The sequence below is a fragment of the Polypterus senegalus genome, chromosome 12, assembly GCF_016835505.1.
Source record: "Polypterus senegalus isolate Bchr_013 chromosome 12, ASM1683550v1, whole genome shotgun sequence".
NCBI lineage: Eukaryota > Metazoa > Chordata > Cladistia > Polypteriformes > Polypteridae > Polypterus > Polypterus senegalus.
This window is the reverse complement of record NC_053165.1, coordinates 42,679,635-42,704,187: the sequence shown is the minus strand read 5'-3', so window position 1 is coordinate 42,704,187 and position 24,553 is coordinate 42,679,635. Positions and strand designations below refer to the sequence as shown.

The 24,553-nt window shown below is 39.9% G+C and overlaps 1 protein-coding gene across 1 annotated transcript in view; it reads right to left on the bottom strand.

Annotated features, from left to right (window-relative positions):
• The window catches only part of ninj1 (ninjurin 1), a 34,727-nt gene that overhangs the window by 3,474 nt on the left and 6,700 nt on the right, over positions 1-24,553 (bottom strand). The gene's annotated exons all lie outside the window — the stretch shown is intronic.

The following is a 24,553-nucleotide window of genomic DNA, read 5'->3' as shown; positions in this document are numbered from 1 at the left end:
TCATACTGCTGCTGACAATCCTGCACTTCCTTGTTGCACATTTATGGGTAATCCTGACCTTAAGATGTCTGTTGATTGTGATTATCTGGATTATTTATGATTTGTCAATGATACTCTGATGGAGAAAATAGTTGCTGAAACAAATGGCAGTGTCACAAAAGTCACAGTTGACCGTTTGCTTCTTGTAGTTTTTGGCAGCCTGTTGCTGTTCTTGATACTGCAGGGCAGGGCATCCAGAGATGGTACTGGACCACAAACAGGTTGTTGCAGGGACCCATTTTCGATGAAGTTATGAGTGTTGTTTTTCACTCATTATGAAATATCTGCATTTCACTAAGAAACCCTTTACGCAGTACCAAAACTGTACAGGCTGTGGGATGTGTATCAGGTGATCATTAAAAACAGGCATAAGGTGTATGTTCCCAGCCATGACATAAGTACTGAAGAAAGTCTCATGGGTTACAAGGGAAGGCTGTTATGGATACAATGCATTGCATCCAAGTGGGCACGATTTGGTGTCAAGTTCTACTTGCTGTGCAAATCAAGCTCTGGGTACACGTCTGCTAGAGCAGTGCCTGTGTGGGTTGGTGACTGTTTCAAAACATATCACATGAAGGCTGTGTACTAAATCTGCAATAGTACAACAGTGGACACTAGACATACCCATCCTACTGTGATTATTTTGACATTTTAGATGCAGAGGACAGGAAGATATGGAAAAAGATGATCCACTGTGGCAACACCTTATGGGAGCAGCCGAAAAGAAGAAGAACAAGAACAAGTTATTTACGTGTTTCTCTTACACACAATACCATTTTTTGTTGTTGAAAAAACATTCAAAGCTTTGGCTCGTTTTTCCAGGGTAAACATACAGTAATGCTAAGGAGACCACGACTGCTTTATACTCGACCTGTCCATACTGTACATGAGAGCCACACAGCAAAAATGACATCAGACATGGAGAATGGCTACTGCGCATGGCTGGAGTATTGAGTGATAGTGATGACGATGTGAATTGGTCACCAGATGTTGACAGTGAAACTTGCATCTTTTTGGCAGATTCCAACCTGCCAGATTTTACTGGTTTTTACTGGTGTTTTTGGTTTGCGCTGTGCACAGAATTTTTTCTGACTATGTGGCGATGCAGACGTGGCACTGTGTATCCAAAATGATGAATTTCGAGGACAGGCTGGTTACATGGCTGCCAAAATAAAGAATTACAGGCTAAATGTAATGGCAATGTAGAAATACAGGAATATCTGAAGAGTGTCTGTTTATCATGAAAATATTACTATTTTTACTTTTAAAGTCAGTACTAGCAGGCACAGCTCTCCTCTCATGCTGTGTGATGATGTCAGGTACGCAGCATTGACTAAACACTGTCACCTCCTGACTATCAGCATTCTGATCAAACTGACCACAACAAGTAAGAATGTGCTTTAGCCACTGACTGCGCATATCCGCTTTGCATTGTGGTCTCCATGCAGGCTTCACACGGTAAGTATAAACAAGCCTTTTCTAAGCACGGCACTTCCTTTCTTTAACATTTTACTAGCGACTGGGAGCCCAATCGAATCAGGCTACAAATTCTACGTTTGTGAAATTCATACTTTCTCTGCAAAGAATTATTTGTTTTTTTAAGTCCTTGAAATGATTTTGTTATCATGGCACTGATTTGTGCTTAAAATAGACCTTATCAGCCAATGTAATGAGGAGCTTCCTGTTTAAACGGAGCTGCAAGACGTGAACTCAGCTCTTCGGCTGAGTTCCCGGCAAACAAATTTTCAAAACAAATCATATTTTACGACTCTAATCAGAGTCGGAGTAATAATTATGTTGGCGTGGTCATTTTAGATCTGAGATCGGCTAAAATTTCAACAATGACCGTTGTTAATACCCAGCCATCATTACTCAGTTTGCCAACAGATGTCAGAAGGACGGATGCCAAAAAACCAAACTGCCCTAAGACAGATTTCGACGTACCAAGCAAATGGCGATACATTCTAAATTACTTACGGTTCCGGAGCTGTCGAAGATTTTTAAGTCAGCCGACGATGTTAGTCCTGGAAAGTACGCCCCACCAAACCAACATTCCAAAAACCAACCAAACTTACTGTTATCTGCTCGAACCAACACTGACTTATTATACTCGGCCGTCCAGCGGCGTCACTGTAGCATTCGAACATTCTTAGCCAATCATGCAATATTGCGTCCGCGTTTGCCACGTTATGTTCTAACTACAGAGACAGAGTCCTGTTACATGGTTCTAACTTGTATTGAGTCGAGGTATTGACACGAACACCATACATACGGATAGTATCAAATTATATATAAGGATAGAATTTATTGAAAGTAAACAACATTCTATACAATCAAGTCAAATTTTACAAAACTAAGTTCAAATCAAATCAATGTCAATTATCCATTAGAAAGTGGGTTATGCCAACAGAGTAAAACTCTAATAGTAGGAAAAATAAGTAAATAAATACATAAATAAAAATAATCAAAATAAATAAGGGAAGAGAATCCACTTCCTCAATTTAAATGCTTATTCTAAAATGTTATTGATTAGATCCTGCCAGGTTTTAAAAAAATTTTAAACAGATCATCTACGTGAGAATTAGATTTTTTTCCAATTTCTAATAGTATATAACATCAGTTAGCCACTGACTTAAAAGAGGTGGGCTAGGATTCTTGCAGTTGAGCAAAATAAGCCTACATGCCAATAGTGAAGTAAAGGCAATCACAGTTTGTTTGTCCTTCTCCACCTTAAGCCCATCTGGAAGAACACCAAACACAGCTGTTAGTGGATTAGGAGGGATTGTGACACCATTGTGCTTCTAGATAAGCATTCATTGGTTGTCAGCTCTCATGTACACAGAGTCCACCTTTGTGGCTAAAGACAAAAGAAAAACTGTTTGATTTTGTTGGAGTGAGTTTCCAGGTACGTCAGAATACATGACTGGCCTTCATGGAAGTGCACTGCCGACTGCCTCTGATTCACTAAGATTATGTAAATGAAGGCTAGGACTGAAAGGCACTGGAAAAGTCGTCAAATGTAACATGGCCTTAACTTTCATGTCTTTTGGATGTGGGAGAAACAATGAAGTACCAAAAGACATAGGGGAATACATGAAGGGTCCCACATTGTGACCAGTCCAGGATTGAAACTTGGGACTCTGAAGCTCTGAGGCAGTAACACTAATGTTGTGCCACCATGCTGCAAAGCCAAAATGTATCATGAGTGGAATTAATGATATCTACAGGCAATTAGAAACAGAGTGTCTTTTCCATAACAAGGTGCCATCAGTCTTGAGAGGCTCTATGGTATGTTGACAGCGTGCTAATTGAGGTACCTAGAGGAGCAGAATGGCCTAGTCAACTATTGCAGAGAACTGTAATACTACCAGTGACCAAAGTGACTGGCTGCTTAGGCTTGATGACCTTTATCTAAGTGGTTACTTTTTAACCAGACTCCAGGACTGCCCTCTGACCCAAATCTGATTTCTGAAGCCATTGCCTCCTTGTAATATTCTACCAAGTGTCTCCTAAGGACTTAAAATAACTCAAGGGGTAAATATGAACAATCTGTCCTGGCTATGCAGATCTTGAGTGCAAAAGGAGCCTGATCAAGTACACAAAATCAAGCTGTGACAGTGGAGACCAGCAGTGCAGTACAAAGGCTCACTGTGTCCAGCATAATAAAAGCTAACCAAAGGGCAGCTGGAAATGGACCACTTTGAGCTGTTAACCTACTGATCTGCAGCCATTAGTTCTGGACTGTGGGCCGACACCTCTCAGGAAATCAGCTTTCCTGAAGTCCCATCTCTATGTGGCATCTCATTTTGTTTATTAACTCCTTTCTGAATAACATAAAATTGCTTGCTTTTAAAATCCCCTACTTGATATGAGCTTTTTTTAAGCATCTGATCAGTATGATCATGTATAATTCTGTCAAATATTTATGTTTGAAGACTTATAGACAGCTGAATGGTTATGTTTCATTAAAAATATTTTTGAAGATTAGAACAATTAATTTGAGAACAGGCCATTCAGCCCAACAAACCTCACCAGTCTTATGCACTTAATTCTTCTAAAATAACATCAAGTCAAGTTTTGAAAGTCCCTAAAGTCTTACTGTCTACCATGCTACTTGGTAACTTATTCTACGTATTTATGGTTCTCCCTGTGAAGAAAAACTTTCTAAAGTTTGTGTAAAATTTACCCTTAACAAGTTTCCATCTGTGTTCTTGTTGAACTCATAACACCCATCATAATTTTAAACACTTCAGTCATGTCACCTCTTAATGTTATTTTGCTTAAACTGAAAAGGCTCAGCTCTTTTAATCTTTCCTCATAATTCATCATCGTAGCCCTGAAATCAGCCTAGTCGCTCTTCTCTGGACCTTTTCTAGCGCTGCTATGTCCTTTTTGTAGCCTGGAGACCAAAACTGCACACAGTACTCCAGATGAGGCCTCACCAGTGTGTTATAAAGGTTGAGCAGAACCTCCTTGGACTTGTACTTGTGAATTTCCCCTTGGGATTAATAAAGTATCTATCTATCTATCTATCTACTCCACACACCAGGGCGCTATATAACCTCACATTCTGTTAGCCTTCACTGTCTGGAAGTTGATAGAATAGAGTGCACTACAACACTTGAATCCTTCTCATAAGGTGTACTTTCAATTTTTAGACCTCCCATTCTGTTTTCAAACCCAACATTTTTACTTCCTACGTGTAATAGATCGATTGAGCAGAGAGGACTGGGTGGTCTCTTAGTCTGGAATCCCTGCAGATTTTATTTTTTTTCTCCAGCCTTTGGAGTTTTTGTTTTTTCTGTCCACCCTGGCCATCGGACCTTACTTATTCTATGTTAATTAATGTTGACTTATTTTTATTTTTTATTGGGTCTTCTATTTTTCTATTCTTCATTTTGTAAAGCACTTTGAGCTACATTTTTTCTTGTATGAAAATGTGATATATAAATAAATGTTGTTGTTGTTGTTGTAATACTTTACATTTACATACATTAAATTTCAACTACCACAAATCTGGCCAAGCCTGTATCCTGTCCAAGCCCCTATGTAATGATTCACAGAAGACTATCTGCCAATCCATCTAGCTAGGTATCATCAGTGGACTTACAAACTTGTTACTTTTATTCCTGCTTAAATCATTTAAACATATTAAAATATTTTCATCTGTGTCTTGTTTTTAAGGTAAATGCCACAAATGAACAAACATACTGGCAAATTCAGCATTTTGTTGGAGGAGAAACCCCTCCCCGAACCCCCAATTTAATTACATGAAGGCTTAGAAATACACTAAGGGGTCTTCCCAGTGCTGTTATTAGCAGTGGCCCCCATAAAAAAGATAAGCTTTACTAAAGCCTCTAGTATACTGTAGGGTTACAGTGCCTAAGGAGGACAATTTACTCCATGGGACATTTCAAAAACCCAAGTACTATATATGCTTGTGGACACAACGTACTGTAAATGACAATGCTGAGACAAGCAGTTAATGCCAATGTCACTTCAGCTAGAAAATGTACCATTACTTACACAACAATTAGCAATGCTAGCTGTTCCACCACCACCACCCTCATATTCTGTCTTCTTTAGCCCAGCCTTTGTAGAAACAAGCTGAAGTACCCACAGAAACACTCACATACAGTATGCTGGGACATCGGCCGAGCAGCATCAAACTAGGGTCTCTGCAACTACTAGGTAGCATGGACCACAGCACCTCCAATGATACCACGACATTAAAATTAAAGGTGAACACCTGCCTTTTCCCCCAAACATTTTAAAACTGGCCCCTCAGTTCTCACAGGAACACTATAAAAAATATATACATATGGACCAGAAAAATCTTTAGTCTCAAGTTTTCATGCAGAACAGAGATAACAGTTTCTGATAGAATAGGTCTATAGTGACCAGCACTGGAACAGCACACAATGTCAAAAACATCCATGAAAAAAAAATCTCATGTTATTCATGTCATATAATCCACACGTCAACTCTCCTAGTTGCATGCTCACAATGTCCCACACACATGTATTTTTACTAAAGTATTGTTAAATAAACCACTTCTGGAGAACACAAATTAAATGTGAAAGAGCATTTGAATTGTGGGACAGCCTCCAGTTGTTACATTTTTATTCATATCCATAAATGAAGGGCCATTTCAGATTTGCTGTGCCGATATTTTCATCCATTATTTTTTACCTCAAGTACTGATGCAGGCTTTGCTGTGTCTATCACTTCTCAGCTCCAGTGACTCCTACACTTTCATCGTTTTCTATTCTGACTTAATGCCAGATAATTTCCTGGCTCTTCTTAATGTCTCAATGACCTGCTTTGATTTATCTTGAATTTAAATGATTTTGTAGTCCACGTTTTTATCTTCTGTCTTTTAATTATGTTTGTTTGCTTTATAATGCACCATGTGTTAAGACTTGCTGCCAACAGTGTTATGCAACATAAAAATCAACTGATTAACTGACTGTTCTTTTCTTCTAGCTTACTTTTAAGTTATCTGAATATTATTTAGAACATAATTGAAACATTGTAAAAATGGGCTGCCTTCTCCGGTGATATAAAACTTAAAGTGGTGAATGGTAAAGGAAAAAAAAATGAGCTTGAATCCCTGTGCTCAAACAAACAGAGAGTACATACTGTATCAGGAGCCCCAAAACCACAAGCCATTTAGGGAGACTCACTACTGACAGTGTACACTGGGGAGTCCCTGCCTCACTGTGGCCTTCTTGAATGAACGTCAATGGCCAAGGAGCAGAGAGGGGTTAATGACAGCAGTCTGGACCACTTGAAGCAATTCAAGATACTTAATAGAATAGAGATAAAGCGATAAAGAAAAAAAGAGATCAAAAAGAGTGCAGCATAAAAGGTAGATGGTAAAAAGGAAGAGACAGACAGACAGAAAGAGTGATGAAATTGATACAAGTGAATGGCATGAGTAGGACCCACTGAGAACAGAGGAGAGAAAATGGAGTATTCAGGTAGGAAAGATAACACTAAGCAGAGTGGTAAGGGGAGATGAAGACCTAGAGAAGGGGGAGAGAGAAAAGAAATTAAAAGGGGCTTAGACAAGGAGAGACAATGAGGAATAAAAACTGTAGGAAGAGAAGAGGGGATAAACAAGGAATTTTCACACCTTTATTAAATGAGTGTAATTCACTTGAAAGCAAGGCTTTAGAACATATTTTTAGGTTATACTCGTAACTTTCACGCATTTTTCAAAAACTACATATGAAATATGTGCAATATTATTATATTAATATGGTGCACACACAACTTTTTGTGCTTTAGCGCATAAGGTTTTTCAATAGTCCATAAAAAAAGAGTCAAGAAATGTACCACCTTGCTGAAGATTTCCAAAGGGAGTATGGTACAACGTCCCATTGGCGAAATTGAAACCTGAAGTTGACGTGATTAGTTTGTGTTATGACCATCACTTATGGACATCATTCAGACACCGTGTGAGGAAACACGTAGGTGAAAGTCTGCACGGGGAGATGCATGCTGGAATGGCAGAAAGGGAAATGTTCTGAACAGCAAGGTGCTATTTTGGATTTGAACAGGAAAACAAGACACCAGGTGACACGTGGACAGCTTACGAGGGCGGTGGTTCCTTAAGGAAGCTCCAGCCTTTACCATGCACCTCCTGTAGCTAACAGTGAGACGCAGCTTAGAAAAAGAGCAGTGTTTCTTGAAGGCAACTGCAGTTAATCAGAGTCCCCACCACAAAAGATTTAATATACAGATCTGCCATGAACCATTAACTTCTGCCGATTTACTTGTGTCAGCCCTTCCTCCTCCACTCCTCTGGGAAAAGAAGCACAGCCTTTGGAGAATCAACTGAGAGTGCAGGAGCTGACTTCAGACATTTGCAATGCAGAATGACAGTTCGAGTATGTAGAGAGGAGCGGTCTGTGAATGAATAACATAGAGCAATAAACTAAACTCAATTCCTCTTTAGCTCTGCTGTTAGACACTCATGTTAATACAAACCTGCAACTTGTATCAATTTTAAGTCAGCTTTTAATATTTCTTTTCTGTATGTAACGCACTGTTTAAAAAAAGTACACAGTCATGTTTCCCTTGAAACTCTTTCCAGTTTTTGGTTGTGGGCAATTCACTGCATATTTGTCCAGCTTTGGGAATGAATTAATAAACAGTATGTACTTCAGTAGTTTAAATAAACATGGCACTTTAATGAATACATTTTAAAGCACACTCTTTAAATTTTCTGCTCATAAAGGAAAAAATGTGAACATCAAACCTTTGAGAGGACATTAGATATGAGTACATTATTTTAAAATATGAAACCATGGCTGTACAGTATTAAGCACTGTTACCTCATTCATGGGCCTGACATTGTGGGCTCAGATTCCAAAGCCAGGAATTGTCTCTATGGATTTTGCACGTTCTGCCCTTGTTTGTGTGGATTTTCCTTCATGTAGTCCAATTTGCCTCCCGCATCCCCGAAGGCTTGAAGGTTAGGTAGACTGGAAATTCCAAATTTTCATCTGTGTGAATGTGCAATGGCACCTTCCTTACGCTCAGTGCTTCAGAGATAGGCCCTGGCCCTGGCTCCACCATGAGCCTGAATTGTACTAAGCAGGTCTGAAAATGTTAGGTTGTTTAAGTGGGACATGTTGGCATAGTACTTAATGTTACAGCCTTTCAGCACCAGAAACCAGGGAGTGACTTCTTATCTAGTGTCTGGCTGTGTGCAGTTTGCACACTCTCCCTGTGTCCATGTAGTTTCCTCTGCATACTCTGGATTCTGCAATATCCCAAAATAGGCATATTAGATTCACTAATATCTCTAAAATGGCCTGGTGTCAATGTGTACGGGTATGTGATGAACTAGCATCTTAACCTCAGCTTATACTTCTCTTCTACCCAATGCTTCCCCCTATGGCTTTGATAATTATTTCTGAATATAAACTAAATCCCTTGTAGCTAGAAGTGGGTACTCTTGTGGCGACCCTACACTCAAAAGAAAGGCAAGCAGCTCTGAAATAGCAGAATGTGAAAAGACATTTACTGTAAAAATAAAGAATTACAGAGGCATACAGGGTTTTACATATACATAACATAAATGATAATTGTGTATCTCCTCCTCGTTTCCTCTGCCTTTTTTCTTCTATCCTTTCTTTCTCCCACCATTAGAACTGTTGCCAACACTCATGCTACTGACTACAAACTCACTAATATGGTGACCTGAAGGTTCTTTTAACTGCCCACCAAGAAAGATTCCTGGAGCAAGCATGTAGTCTCCTTCTTGGTTTAGGAACTCCTGGGGCTATCCACCTAGAACTTCATCTAGCATCCCAGGATGCACCTGCAATCCTGAGCCCTACATCTCCCTTAAAGAGCCAGGCCATCTCCAACAGGTTTGTCCACAGCAGGGATCAGGTAGCCAATTATCAGCCTGTAACTCCTGACCTATCTTCTGTGGTCTCACACTGTACTTCATCCATATTAGTGTCACAAGAGTAGTAAACTCTTGATTCACTGCTGGTTGTTTTGTGTTACTGACAATGTTACCACTCCCAGTGCCCTTAACATCATGGCATCTTACAGCAAAGCTCATGTGTGAGCTTTGGCCAGATGTCTACATTTGTGATTTCTAACAGGCCTATTGTCACACGCAACTAGTAGGAGTTTTTTTCAAAAACATGTAAATAAAGAAAATCCCCCTCATGTAGCTATTTTACATAGTGAGGCTTGTTTAACTATTCAGGTTGTTTTGTTTGGGACAAAGCAAGGAAAAAAACAAACCTGCTCTGGTGGCCATCACAGGGCACACAGTCACATAATTTAGAGATACCAGCTAACATAACCTGAAATTGAGAAGAAAGCAGAGCACAAGGAGAAATCCCACATGGACAAGTGGAGAATATGACAACCCCACAAAGTCAGTGCATGAACCGGAATATGAACCCAGGTCTTTGCCGCTAAGAGCAAGCAGTGTCAAGTCAATTAAATTCAACAAATGTTAAACAGGCAGAGGCACACTAAAATAAATGGAATTAATCTCAACTGGGCAATTTTACTCAAAATAAAAGGAGTTTTAAAGAAAAAACAGAAATAAGAATGTAAAGTAAGCTATGCCCTGTTCCATCCTAATTTGTTTGTTTGCCTCATCTTCACCCATACTTATAGTAAGTCCTGGGCTACCATTTCATATTATCAGGTTAGTCCAGTGTAGCTAACTCCTCCATTCCTTCTTCACGTTCCTGTTCTGTCCTTCCTCCTAAACTGGCTACTCTAAAAATATCTTGTTGCCCAACTGGCCTGCTCCTGTATCCTTCACTATCAAAACGTGTTTTAGAAAAAAAAAATCAAACTCTTCTTTCACTTCCTTGTGCGATGGTCATGCGCTTTGTGTTGTAACTCCAAATATTTCAGGGACCCAAGAGGATGAAGCACAAATAACAAAATGTAAGAGTACTGAACAGTCATGGTGGGGAAAGGGGAAGGCAAAAGTTGTTGAGTTCTCCCTTCTTGCATCCCAAGACTATGAAACCACAGGATCTGCACTGAGGCTTACTGCAATTCAAAAGGAAATCCACTTTATTTTTTATAGTTAATACATATTTAATACAACAGCTTGGCAGAGTCCAGTTACAGATGCAGAAGTTCTTAATTATTTACTGCTGCCGTCAGCATCTGAAAATGGCCTGTCTGACACGGAGTCGCGTGAGTGATTCAAGAACAAAGGGTTCTCGTATTCAGGTTTGCTTTCAGCTCTAATGTTCTTTCCTGTTTACTGCAAGAAACAGCACAAATCTATCACTCACTTGTGCAGATGTCATTTCATACCTTTCAATTCTCTCCAAAGGCCTTGAGAAGTTCAGAAAATTAAATACTTACAGAATGATCTCAAAAATGCTACTCTTTTTCTCATTTTCTCTGTTAATGTGTTAATATTATACTGGTGTCAGGTGCACAAGGTCACAGAGCACTGCCTGTCAGTGCCAACTCATCTGACAAGAGAAGGCAGGGAGAGCAATGGGAAACACACTGCTCCACCGAGCAGCTGCCTGCGCACACCCAAAAAGAAAAACAGGTGTAGGCATCACCCTGATGAAGAAGATATGCTAATGAAAGATAAAAAACAGCGTAAAAACCAAAAAACAATCCAAAATACATGTGTGAAGTTCTACACAGAAAAGATAATGATAACTGTATCTTCAAAACCTTAGGGCAAATAAACAGAAACCAAAGACAGGCAAAAAGGTTAAAAATTAAAATCCAAACCAAAAGAAATGCACAAGTGAAAACTTGAATAAACACAAAGGACAGAGCAAAGATCAAAAAACACTAAAACACTACACTGAATCAAGGGCAGTACTATCAATCAATCAATCAATCAACATTTATTTATATAGCACATATTCATACAAAAAAATGTAGCTCAAAGTGCTTTACAAAATGAATAGAGAAATAGAAGACACAATAAAAAATAAACATAAGTCAACATTAATTAACATAGAATAAGAGTAAGGTCCGATGGCCAGGGTGGACAGAAAAACAAAAAAACTCCAAAGGCTGGAGAAAAAAAATAAAATCTGTAGGGGTTCCAGACCAAGAGACCGCCCAGTCCCCTCTGGGTAATCTACCTAACATTAGTCAAACAGTCCTCTTTGTATTTAGGGTTTTCATGGAAGGACCTGATGATGATGGTCACGTAGACTTCTGGCTTTCAGTCCATCAAGGGTAACGGCTGTGGCAAGTACTCAAGTAAAGTCACTACCCTAGACTCCATTTTAAGCCAATGTCATATTATGTGATTTCTAGTCGTGGGGTATGTCGGATCTGCTGAATGCAGTCATTGATTTCATCAACTGGACCATATCAGTTTGCACAAATGAAAGCCACTGTTCCTGTTGTATTTACAAAATGAGTGGTGAACCTCCAGTGCAGTAATGCTCGTACTGTACAAAGGGTTAACAGCTTAACATGTACAGAGTGTTCTGCCATTCTCAACTTTTTTTTCCATTCTGTTTTAGTATGTAAAACACAAGACATCAGAAAGATGAGCCTCTCTTCTGTTTGGGAGGTTCAAAACATGCATGTCCCCTATTACTCATCGCTACAGTCTATGCACTGTACTTCTGGATGAGCATTCATTGTTTGTCAGCTCTCAGGCACACTGAGCCCGGCCCTCCGACTAAAGACAACAGAAAACCTGTTCAATTTTATCAGAGCCAGTCATAGGATATTAGGCGTGAGTTGCGGGGAATGTCACAATATGTGATCGGCTTCACAGGAGCATGCTGTCAACTGCCTCTGACTCAATAAGATTATGTAAATGAAGGCTACAACTGGAAATAGCTGAAAAATTAGCCTAATGCGGCCTTTATTGCCCCCAATACCTCCGTCATGTGACTGCTGGATAAGAAGTGTTATCATGGAACAGACCCAGAGAGGCAGGTGAAAGTCAGGTACTGGGATTCCTACTACCAGTTCATTTGTTTGTGAAACTACATTGTAAAATCAGCTAATTCTCATAGATTCTAACATGGTAAATAACAAGCTCCTGTGTTGGTGAAATGTTTTAGGTAGAACTGATAACCTACACCAGAGTAGGGCACATTCCTCAACCTGCTGGCAGAGGACCCTCTTTTAACTACTTCTACTGTGCATTACTTACTCCACATAGGTTATGTGACAAACTTGCAGCCAGTGTCCCCTTCTTTAATTGGATAGTTCCCCCTCCTCCTTTATTTTTAGAGGCCATGTTCTGTTTCATCGTCCACAAATCCCTTGTCTTTTACTACTCTCCTTAGCAGTTCCTACTCTTTGTGGCAAGCTTATAAAAAATGAGCATGAATCATCAGTACCCAAGCCTGCCAAATATTGTGGTTTCTGAAGAGTCCTCATTTTCCGGTCCAGACCATATATTTAGAAATCTACAAGCACATTATAAAAGCTAAACAACCACTTTAAAAACCATTGTGCAAAAACACAATGAGGTGAAGTTGATTTTAAAATTAAAAAGGGTGTGTTCAATATTTCTAAAAAGTATGATTCCTATTGTTTAGTCAGACAATTGCAGTTTTTTATTCATTCTGGAAAGCAGTTACTGTTGTATTAATAGAATATGTGAGCAGCATTTTCTACAAAACTAGGCCAGCACGCATTCACATGAAGAAACACTGCTAAGGTGACAGCATCAATGTTTAGTCAGAGGTGTCCCTGCTCACATAATTTATTTGACAAAAGAGGTCAATTAAAAATGAAAACAGAGTCTCTGTGGAATTTCTGTGACATTATTGAGAGAACATCCACTTTTATTAAGAAATGCAGGATGTTCTGAATGTGCTGTGAACAGGAGTCTCACTAGCAAATACAAACTTTGAAATAAAAGAGGTGGCAGTGATTTTTAAGTAAGGGATCAGGAGATAAGCTACAGTCAAAAATGGGAAAAATGTGTAATCAGAAATTCAAAGTGTCAAAGCCATAACAAAACCCTAATTTGTAATCAGGCTAAGAAGTCAAACAACAAAGACAGTGCAAGAGAAAACTATTTCGGATATCCAAAATCCTGGATAACCAGGAAGTGCATGATGATGACATTTATACCTTTGACCCACTGATGTCACACACTGCACATGTCAGGTTGACTCCACCAACCAACAGCATACAAACAAAAAGTTTTAGCATTGTTAAAAACAGCTAAGGTTACAAATCTGAAAATTAAATATGAATTTGTTAGGTTTAAAAACTCTAGTTTAAAAGTGTACTTTCTATTTAAAGCCCAAGGAAACCCTGAAAAAAGTAAAAACAGCAGCTGATCATAACAGTAAGAAGTTAGCAGGGCCAGGGCACCCACCAGAGTGGCACATGACAGCAACCCAACAGGTGTCAAGGTTGTCTGATTCTGTATGTACAGAAAGAGTGAGGTGAATAAGGGCAGGCAGGATGTACAGTGGGCAGCACCAAGTCACTGGATTTAATCATTAATTATAACATTTTGACCTTCTTACTCTCATTTTTAGGATTTTTACCATTTTGGTGTCACATTGGCCCTAATGCGTGTGTGGTGTATGTATGTTTTACTTTTGATGGACTGGCACCCAATCCAGGGGTTGTTCCTGCCGTGCGCCCTATACTTGTTGAAACAGGCACCAAATTCCCCCCAACCCTGTTCAGGATAAAGCAAGTTTAGAATATAGATCACTGGATGGATAATTATGGCATCATCATCTGTCACTTTGAGGTTTGGTTGCTGTTACACCACATTTTGTTCAGGACATGTTCACCCTGCAGGAGGAATACTGGCTAGTATACTGTGACCTGTGCAATGATCAAAGGCAGAGGCCTTGGTGGACTGGTAGGTGAGGCAGAAAGCTACCAACTAGATATAGTTAGGATCACGTCCACCCACTCGATTTATACAGGAACCAAATACCCTTGAAAGAGGCTGGACTCTTCTTTACTCTGGAATTGTCCAGGGAGAAAGACATCGGGCAGAAGTGGGCTTTTTACAGAGTCCCTGCTTGATTGATGCCATCTTTGAGTTTGTCCCTGGGAATGATAGGGATACCTCTGTGCAGCTGAAGGTCACAGATGGAGGGACTCTGACTGCCATATATGCCTATGTTCCATTCTTGGGGTCACTGGTGGGGATCCTGGAAAGGGTCCCAGCTGGAGACTCCATAGTTCTGCTGGGAGACATCAACGCACACATGGGTAATGATGGAAACACCTGGAGAAGTGTTACTGCAAGGAATGGTTTCCCTGATCTAAACCCAAGATGTTCTGTCATTGGACTTCTGTGCTAGGCATGGTTTGTCAATAATGAGCACCATATTTGAATATAAGGTGGCTCATAAGAGTCACCAGTCACCAGAGTACCTTTGGCCAAAGATCTATCATCATTTTCATAATTGTATCATCAAAGTTGCTGTATGTTCTGGACACCTGGTGGTGAATTGGGTCAGATGGTGAGGGGGGCGCATTAAACAGACCTGGAAAGTCCAAGCAAGAAGTGAAAGTGGACTGGGGACATTTCAGGGAGGTCTCTGTCCAGAAGACTTTCAATTCTACCCCCGATTGGGCCTTGTTCAAAGCATCCATAGTGGAAGTGGCTGTAAAGAGCTATTGCCTGAAAGCCATAGGTGCCTCTTGAGGTGGCAACCCAAGGACCCAATGGTGGACACCAGAGGTAAGGGATGCCAACAGGCTGAAAAAAGAGGCCTTCCCTGTATAATTAGCACTGGAGACTCTCAAAGTAGCAGAGAGGTACCGACAGGCCAAAAGGGCTCTAGCCTTGGCAGTTGGGAAAGCAAAAACTTGGGTGTGAGACAAGTTCAGAGAGACCATGGAAAGCGACTATCGATCAGGCTCAAAGAGGTTCTGGCAAAACATCAGGCAAACAGAAAAGGAAGGCAGGGATTCACCCAAGCTGTTCTCATGCTGCCGGGGAAGAGTCCAGTTCAGTGGCCTTATAATCACGCCCCTGCTTTTTACAGATGATAGGGTTCTGTTCCAGTATTCATTGGGACTGTTTGCGACCAAGTGTGAAGCAGCAGGAATGAGGAATCGGGATGAGAATCAGCACCTCCAAATCTGAGGCTCTGGTTCTCAATAGGAAAAAGGTAGACTGTCCTCTTCAAGTGGGTGGTGAGTTTCTGCCTCAAGTGCAGGAGTTTAAGTACTTTGGGGTCTTGCTCACAACTGAGGGCTGTTGACCCTCGACATCTAGAGGAGCCAATTTAGGTTATTCGGGCATTTCATACAGATGCTTGCATGGTGTCTCCCTGGAGATGTTTTATGGCGTCAATTTTAATCCTGTAACTCACCAGGAAGTCTTAACTTTAATTACTAAAATGAAGCCCACTACTTGTTCCCTAGATCCAGTGCCAACAAAACTAATAAAAAGTGCCATGGATGTTCTTGCAGCGCCTATTTTAACCATTATCAATAGTTCATTACTGCATGGCACCGTACCTGATGCACTAAAAGTGTCAGTTATTAAACCTTTACTTAAAAAGTCAGACCTAGACCCACACATACTAAATAACTATAGGCCTATTTCAAATTTACCATTTCTCTCTAAAATACTAGAGAAAGTAGTCGCCACTCAGCTTCAGTCACACCTTACGCATTACAATTTATTTGAGAAATTCCAGTCTGGCTTTCGCACTGGTCATAGTACAGAAACGGCACTAACACGGGTTGTAAATGACATTCTGATATCCTCTGATGAAGGAAATTCCACTGTAATTATGTTATTGGACTTAAGTGCAGCATTTGACACCATTGACCATTCTATTTTACTGCACAGGCTAGAAAACGATGTTGGGCTTACAGGCCCCGTGCTCGCTTGGTTCAGTTCTTATTTATCAAATCGATTCCAGTATGTACAGAAATGTGCAGACAGTACTCCATCATTATACACAGAAGTTCAATATGGTGTCCGCAGGGCTCAGTACTGGGACCTTTACTGTTTTCACTTTACATGCTTCCACTGGGATCTCTCATTAGGAAACATAATGTTAATTTTCACTCGTATGCAGATGACACCCAGTTATACCTTTCATTTAAATCAAATGAAGTTTCTCCGATGTTGTCTTTAATTAGTTGTGTTAGTGAATTAAAGGAATGGATGAATGAGAACTACTTGTCTTTAAATACAGATAAAACAGAGATGTTAATTGTTGGAGGGAATGACGCTCATCACAACAATATTTTGCCGTCATTTAACTCAGTTGGAATCCCAATTAATTTTACTGAATCCTTTTAACATATAAAGCATTAAATGGCCAAGGTCCGGCTTACTTGTCTGAACTTATCATGACTTACAAACCTGAGCGCACATTAAGATCTCAAGATGTCGGTCTGCTTAGGATTCCAAGGATTAATAAAATAACAGTGGGAGGTCGAGCTTTTAGTTACAGGGCCCCTAAACTGTGGAATGGTCTTCCTGCTTCCATAAGAGATGCCCCCTCGGTCTCAGCCTTTAAATCCCGGCTGAAGACTCACTACTTCAGTTTAGCATATCCTGACTAGAGCTGCTGATTAACTGTACATACTGCATCTCTGTTGTTAGTCATTAGCACTATAACATAAGTAACATGATAATTATATTTGAATACTAACCCTCACCTATTCTGTTTCTTTTCTCGGTACCCAAATGTGGCCATTGGTGCCACGGCCCACCTGCCAAGTTGTTTGCCTGCCTATGGTAAAGTCATCCCTGATGGAGGATCACAGGAATCATGGGAAAGAGGGGTCCTTTCATGAGAACAGCGTTTCAGCCGTGGCATGGCCAAATGGGGAGGCAGCTAGATGGATGAGGTCTCCAGGACTCTAAAAATATCCAAACCTAATTATGTCATATCATCTACTGTTAAACCGTACTTCTAAAATTTTTATTATTATGCTGTCTTAAGGAATTGTTCTGTTCTGTATATTGTATTGTATTGACCCCCTACTTTTGACACCCACTGCATGCCCAACCTACCTGGAAAGGGGTCTCTCTTTGAACTGCCTTTCCCGAGGTTTCTTCCATTTTCCTACAAGGTTTTATTGGGAGTTTTCCTTGTCTTCTCAGAGAGTCAAGGCTGGGGGGCTGTCAAAAGGCAGGGCCTGTTAAAGCCCATTGCGGCACTTCCTGTGTGATTTTGGGCTATACAAAAATAAACTGTATTGTATTGTATTGTAACCAGGTGAAAGGAGACCCTGGTGAAAACCCTGGGTTTTGCTGGGAAGTTTATATCTCCCAGATGGCCTGGGAATGCCTTGGGATCTCACAGTATGAGTTGCCAAGTGTGGCTGAGGAAAAGTATGTTTGGGCCTCACTGCTAAGATTGTTGCCCCTGGCTTCAGATAAGAAGTAGAAAATTAATGAATCAATGAATGTTCTAGGTTGTCATCTATCAATTAGTCAGTCATTTTCTCAACCAATTTGTCCTGAACAGAGCTGCGGAGCATGCTGGAGCCTATACTAGCTACTATAGGGCGCAAGGCAGGAACAAACCCTGGACAGGGCACTAGCCCATTACAGGATGAACGCACACACGCACACATACACACAAAACACAATTTAGTATCGCCAGTCCTCTTAACTGGTATATCTTTGGAGTGTTTGAGGAAGCTGGAGCACTTGGAGGAATTTCACACAGACACGGGGAAGACATGCAAACTCCACACAGGGAGGACCTCAGACACAAACTCTGGTTTCCTTTCTGCGAGGCAGTAGCACTACTACTGTGCCACCATGCCACTCTCCTATCTATTAGTGTCCCCTGAAAATACTATTTGCTTCCATCCAGGCTGCTACTCTGATGCATCTGTCTACTGCCCATGTACAAAAAGTAGTGCCCACTAGTGGATTCTGTGTATCCACAGCCCAGTGTGGCTCCTTTGCTTGTCCCATGGCTGTGTTAAGGCCTTGCTGTGCTTGTGCCATCCTAGTCATGTCCTTGCCCATGGCAGTGTCTTGCCACACTATGATTATAGCTTTCATGTTACTATGCCACAGACTCTTTCTGCTGCATACCACTGTGTCACTCTACTGGAGCAGCAACGCACATTTTTTAAATTTAAAATTGCACTACATTTATACAGAAGAAACAGCTTGATAATTGCTGTGTACAAATTTTACTGTTAACCAGATCTTTTAATAAGTTTTTTTTTCTTTCTAAAATGTACATACATTTGCGGGTGATCCATCTTTATATACAAATATATATGATGACTATTATACATTTGGTGAAAGAGTGCTAGAGAGATGATGCAAGGACATTATATTAGCTAGTTAGAGAGGCACCACCTCCAGCTGCAGTGCAGCCTCTCCTTTGGTCAGTAAGTCCCTACCTTCAGCCAAATAGCAGCTACTCGGTTGCTCAGCATGTCTCCCCGTCCTTAACAAAGTGTAGCCTCTCACTTCTTGGCAGTATCAGCTCAGGTCCTGAACTTTAAACCACAAAGTATCTATTTTTGTTCCCACCTCTAGACTTAGAAACAGCTCATTATGTCTTCCTCAGAAGGTCACTTCCTCTGCCTCTGCTCTCATCTAATGTTTGGTCTGCTTTTTTTGTGTAAGTGCTGCAGTGGAAAAAGTCTGAATTGGTCAGTTTAGCCATTTTTAACCCCATCCACAGATGTCAGGTCTTTTTGTGGAACCACTGGGCTGACTAGAGAGGAAAGCTCTCTAAAATATACCGATTCTGCCCAAGAGCTATGTCTAGAAAACTTAATTTGGCAAGTTCTCAGAAGGCATCCTCACCAAGTGTCTATACAACCTCAACTGACTATTCTCAATCTGGAGGAGCAACCTTTCCTTGTCCAAGGTCCTTCCACAACTGTCAAGCTGGAGAAGAGAAAGTAAAATGAAGCCAACCCTGCACAAGAACTTCACTTCAGTGGCTTGCACCTAAAGTCTGTCCACAAAAGCAACTCTGAAAGATGAAAAATGATTTCAGTCACACTCACAATATACAAAATAGCCTTAGTAAAATGATGGTTCAAAAATGAAAACAAAACTCCACAACAACTGTCCTCCACAGTACAGGAGTGTGTAGCAGTATAACCTACTATTCACAGAATACTTTTAGCCACAGAATAATAAACACCTCAAGATAAAGACCACAAATCAGCAACAAAAATAGGCAGGCAAGATTAAAATATCCTAAAATTTACTGAAACACAGTGAGCCATAAGAAGTTCTGCAAAAAGAGGACAAGACAAACAGGCACCGAGAATTGAATGACCTGTTGATGCTCCAGTGCACAGAACTTTTTTGTGGTGCATGGTGGTAGTATTGTCTCGGCTTAGACTGTCTCTAGAACTGGCCCAGACATCTTTATTGATGATGTAATTAATTATTCTAGCAGCAGAATATCTGACTTTGTGCAAGACAATATCAACAGATTAATTGGCCAGTGGCAAATCAATGATCCAAAACACTGTGACCACGATGGTCATCAGAAACTAGTAGAGACACATAAACTTGTCAAGTCAATCTTCTGTTCTAAATCCAAATAAGCATGATTTCACTTAGTAAATCTTTTATTAAGATCTTTCAAATTCTTCAACAGTTATATAGCTTTGAAATCAATCTGTGAAATCAAGCTAATACTGTATATGGCAAAAGCAATTTAATGAAGGTGTACCTGTTACCTGAATAAGGGAAGTCACAAGACAAATTCACAGACAAACGTTTAACTGAATTTTGTACAAGACATAATTTTTATTCACTGCTTGTGACCCATAATCTTCCTGATCCAGATAAGAAGTCTTTTCTTCATCCATTGTCTATGATACATTCACTCCATTCTTCACTGATGACTACACATGATCTTCTCATAGATCACAATGGGACTGAGAGATTAAACTACTGCCTGTTGAGCAATTCTAGATCCCTCTACTAGATGACATTTTTTGTCACGTTGTATATACAACATACCAAAACCGTTCATATTAATTTAACAGCATTCCCGCAGCTCCATTCCATACACCTAACTTCCTGATGTGTTTGGTTTCTTGCTCATTGATCACACTTTACACTCACCTAAATTTTGGGGAATCTTTTCTGGGTGAGCTTGCAAACGTTTAATCTGCCTAATACAATGAATATTTTAACTTGTATTTCTGATTATCTGTAATTGCAGATAGGTATTAGGTGTTGAAATATATGCTGATGCCCTTTATATTCAGCTTCAGAGCACTAAAATAATTCAATTTAATAAGCCCAAAACTCTGAAAGACATGTTTTGCAAGGCTCATATTGGACACGGCTAACAAAAGTTCTAAACTTCATTGAAAATATAATTATAAAAAAATCTCTTCCCACAAATCAGTTCATTCAGAGACATCTTATTATTCTAACTTAAAGTGATTCATGGGGGTTCAAGGGATAGGATCAACAATACAGTATCTACTATATCTTTTTCAACTGCCACACACAAATGAGGTCAGTAAGTTTCTTGAAAAACATCTGGCCTTAGCTGTTATCATTGTTCTGCATTATGCAGTTACACAATCTTGGATCTTCACAGTCAACTTCTGTAAAAGATATTTCCCAAAAGCTTGCAGAATTACAAGCAGGGATTTCCCTAGGTGGGAAGTAATACAGTTTCACTTTTGGTTCATGGTTGCCTAAGAATAGGAACAGAAAACAGTGAGAAAGGAATTCAGTATAACAAAGGCTTAGGAAACCACCATCGCAGTATAACAAAAATAGCAAGGAGCGAAACCAATGCCAATATTCGAGAGAGTACCTTCCTGTAGCAGACTACGGAAAACATAGACATATATAGATAGACGCCGCATTCACTGTGTTGGCCAGTCGACACAATAAGTCAGCGCGTCCACCCTATTGCGAGAGGTAAAAGTGCCATTTAAACTAATACAGGTAGACGTGGAAACCGGGTTTTCTGATGAAAAAACAATAACGTTTTAAACAGTATCGTTTACAAACAACGGATTTTGGCGAATCGTTTACATGCAATTATTTATATCCATTTATACACTAAATGCATGCGTATCTCATGGTCTTAGAGTTGGTGGGTGGGGCTCTGTGAGTTGGTGATCGTGGCTCTCTGTCTTGCATGCGGTGTAAAGTCAACGTGGCTCAGAGGTGCATGTGGACTTTTGCACAGACAAAAGTGACTGAGGCTGTGTTTGGTGAGTTTTTGCATGCCTCGAGAGCGACGCTTGACTCAGGAGGACGGTTACAGTTGGCATGCGTGGCTCTGTTGTGCGTATCCCATGACGCAGTAGGAGGGTTAGAGTTGGCGGGCGGGGCTCTGTCGAGTGTATCCCATGGTCTTAGAGTTGGCGGGTGGGGCTTTGTCTTGCTAGTGCTCAGTGTCTTGCGTGCCCTCAGTGTCTTGCTTGCGCTCAGTGTCTTGCGTGCCCTTAGTGAATTATATATATATAGATTTTTAATTACTGAAATGCTTATTCACAATTGTTAAAAAGTTCTATCAACAAGAAAATGAACTATAAGGCAAGATATGACCCTGCTTTATCACAGAAAGTACCGTAATTGTTTATGGCATACTTCCTGAGCTTTGTAACACAAACCAAAAGGGGTTATAGGCACAAGCCCCATGAAGCAGGTGAAAACTTCAGTGTACTCCCATCACACTGTTGTTTCTTCTTCCAAAGCACTGGTTTTCTCAAGCAATTGATATGGTGTTTACGTCTTGATTGCAAATGCAGGAAAATCTTGTCATTGTACAAGTGTCAAGGTGATATTTGGCCAAATACAGTACTTGTAGCATTTCACATTTTGTTCTCAAGAATGTAGAAGAGTCAAAACTCAATCACTCTTGGTGAGATAGATCCCAGATCAGATGCTGACCGTCTGTCTGATTGTGTTGCTAGTTATTCTTCTCTTTAGCTAAAGCTGGGTGTGCCAGTCTTAATTTCTCTCACTATTGCAAGCACTAAAATCTGTTCCTTTTTTCTCAATTGCAATTAGTGATGAGGGGTGACTTTACAGCAAAGTACAGAAAATGATCAGGAGAAAGAATCTATTCAAGTATTCATATCTCATAATTGCATAAATTATGCACTTTAAAATATCATCCTGACATATGCATAGAGTATATCTTTAAAATGTAATGACTGAACCAATTTTAATATGACTGTGTTTTTTATCATTTAAACTGTTCACCAAGTCAGTTTAGAAAATAAACACTTGAAACATAATTTTTATGGACCTGATTATATCTAGCCATGTCTCTCTATTATATAAAAAAATCTTTTGACACGACGAGACGTTTTAGGAGATGAGACTTTTTGGAAATGATTTTTTAAAGTCCCGCGAGACAAGAATATTGCAATGAGATTTTTTCCAAGTCACACCCTCCTATCAACAATATTCAAACAAGACCACAGTCCTCTCACCTCTCATTCGTGAGAATGCTTTTGTTAGACACACTTCCTGCTCTCTCAGCTTTTATTTTAATGTTTTCTTCACTTTAAATTCCCAATTAAAGAAGACTATTATGTCCAAATCTTATTGAAGAATTTCATCACAAAGGGTTATCAACAGAAAAAATGAGTACACAGGCAATCATAGCACCTAGAAACGAGAAAGTCAAATGAATTTATTAAAAAAAATGTCGATCGGTAACAAGGCAAAATGCTTAAATGTTTATCAATAGACTATGCTGAAAAAGTTGGTGGTGACCAGGCAGGAGATGAAAACAACAACTTACAATATCATGAAGAATATCTATAACCGTTAACACTGTCCGGTCTTCCACCACATAAATTACTGTAGAAAGAAGGATGTACAGTATCCAAGAAAGGTAATGTAGTACACCTTCCGCAGGTAACATTAGACAACAAAGGAGATCTTGATATGCCATTGGTATTAAAACATTATCAGATTCCCATTAGAATAGCTTTTGCAAAGACAATTAACAAATCTCAGAGCCAAATATTCGAAAATGTCATTTTATTTAATAGAGAAAAAAAAATGAAATTCAGTCACAGGCAGTTATACGTCATGTTGATGCAAATATAACACTTTGCATGAAAATTAAAATCTGTTTAAATTGTACATCCACATTCCCCATATGCGGGTAGCATAGTGCTTGCCTGGGGTTGGCGAGCGAAGCGAGCAGGGGGCAAAGCCCCCTAGTTCACTAAAAAGAAAGAAAGGACATTTATTTGTGGAAGTGTGACAAGAATAAGTAGTTTAAGTATCTCTTGTTCCATATTTAGCATAGGAAACAGTTAATCATGAAGTGGCCATTCAGCTGAACTTATTTGTTTCTTATTCACCTTTTTTCAAAAAGAAATCAATGAGTCAAGATGTAAAATCCCCCAAAGTACTATTATCTACCACATTGCTATGTACCTTATTCTATGTTTATGCTGCTCTGTACAAAAACCCTTTACCCTTAATTTACCCTTAATCAGCTTTTGTGCCAACGTGTTATTGCTAAAAATCTCATTTTAAACCAACAGCTGGCATTCACCCTTCCTCTCTGCATAATTTTAAACACTTCTATCATGTCACCTCTTAAACTCTGTTTGCCTAAATTGTAAAGATTTTACTCCTTCAGTCTTTACTCATACTTCAAACCCTGCAGTTTTGGCACGTCTAATGTTTTTCATGTAGATTTCCTCTAGCTCTGTTATATCTTTTTAAAAGTAAGGGTACAAATTACTGCAGGTAAGACCCCATAAGAGTGTTACACAGTTGAAAGATAAATTCCATTGACTCCAACTTAACTCAAAGTGTTGTGGTAACACAACCTCTTCTCTTCCTTACAGTGTGTGATTACATGCAGTAAAGTGTCCACTGTAACCTCTCTTTCTCATGAGCTGTTTCAGATCCACCTTTGTGTACACATATGTAGGAATTTCATTACCTATAGATTAATACTTATACTTGTGTACATTAAGGTTAATTTCCCCAAGTCTGAATTCTGTCCGGGCGGCACTGTGGCGCAGTGGTAGCGCTGCTGCCTCGCAGTTAGGAGACCCGGGTTCGCTTCCCGGGTCCTCCCTGCGTGGAGTTTGCATGTTCTCCCGTGTCTGT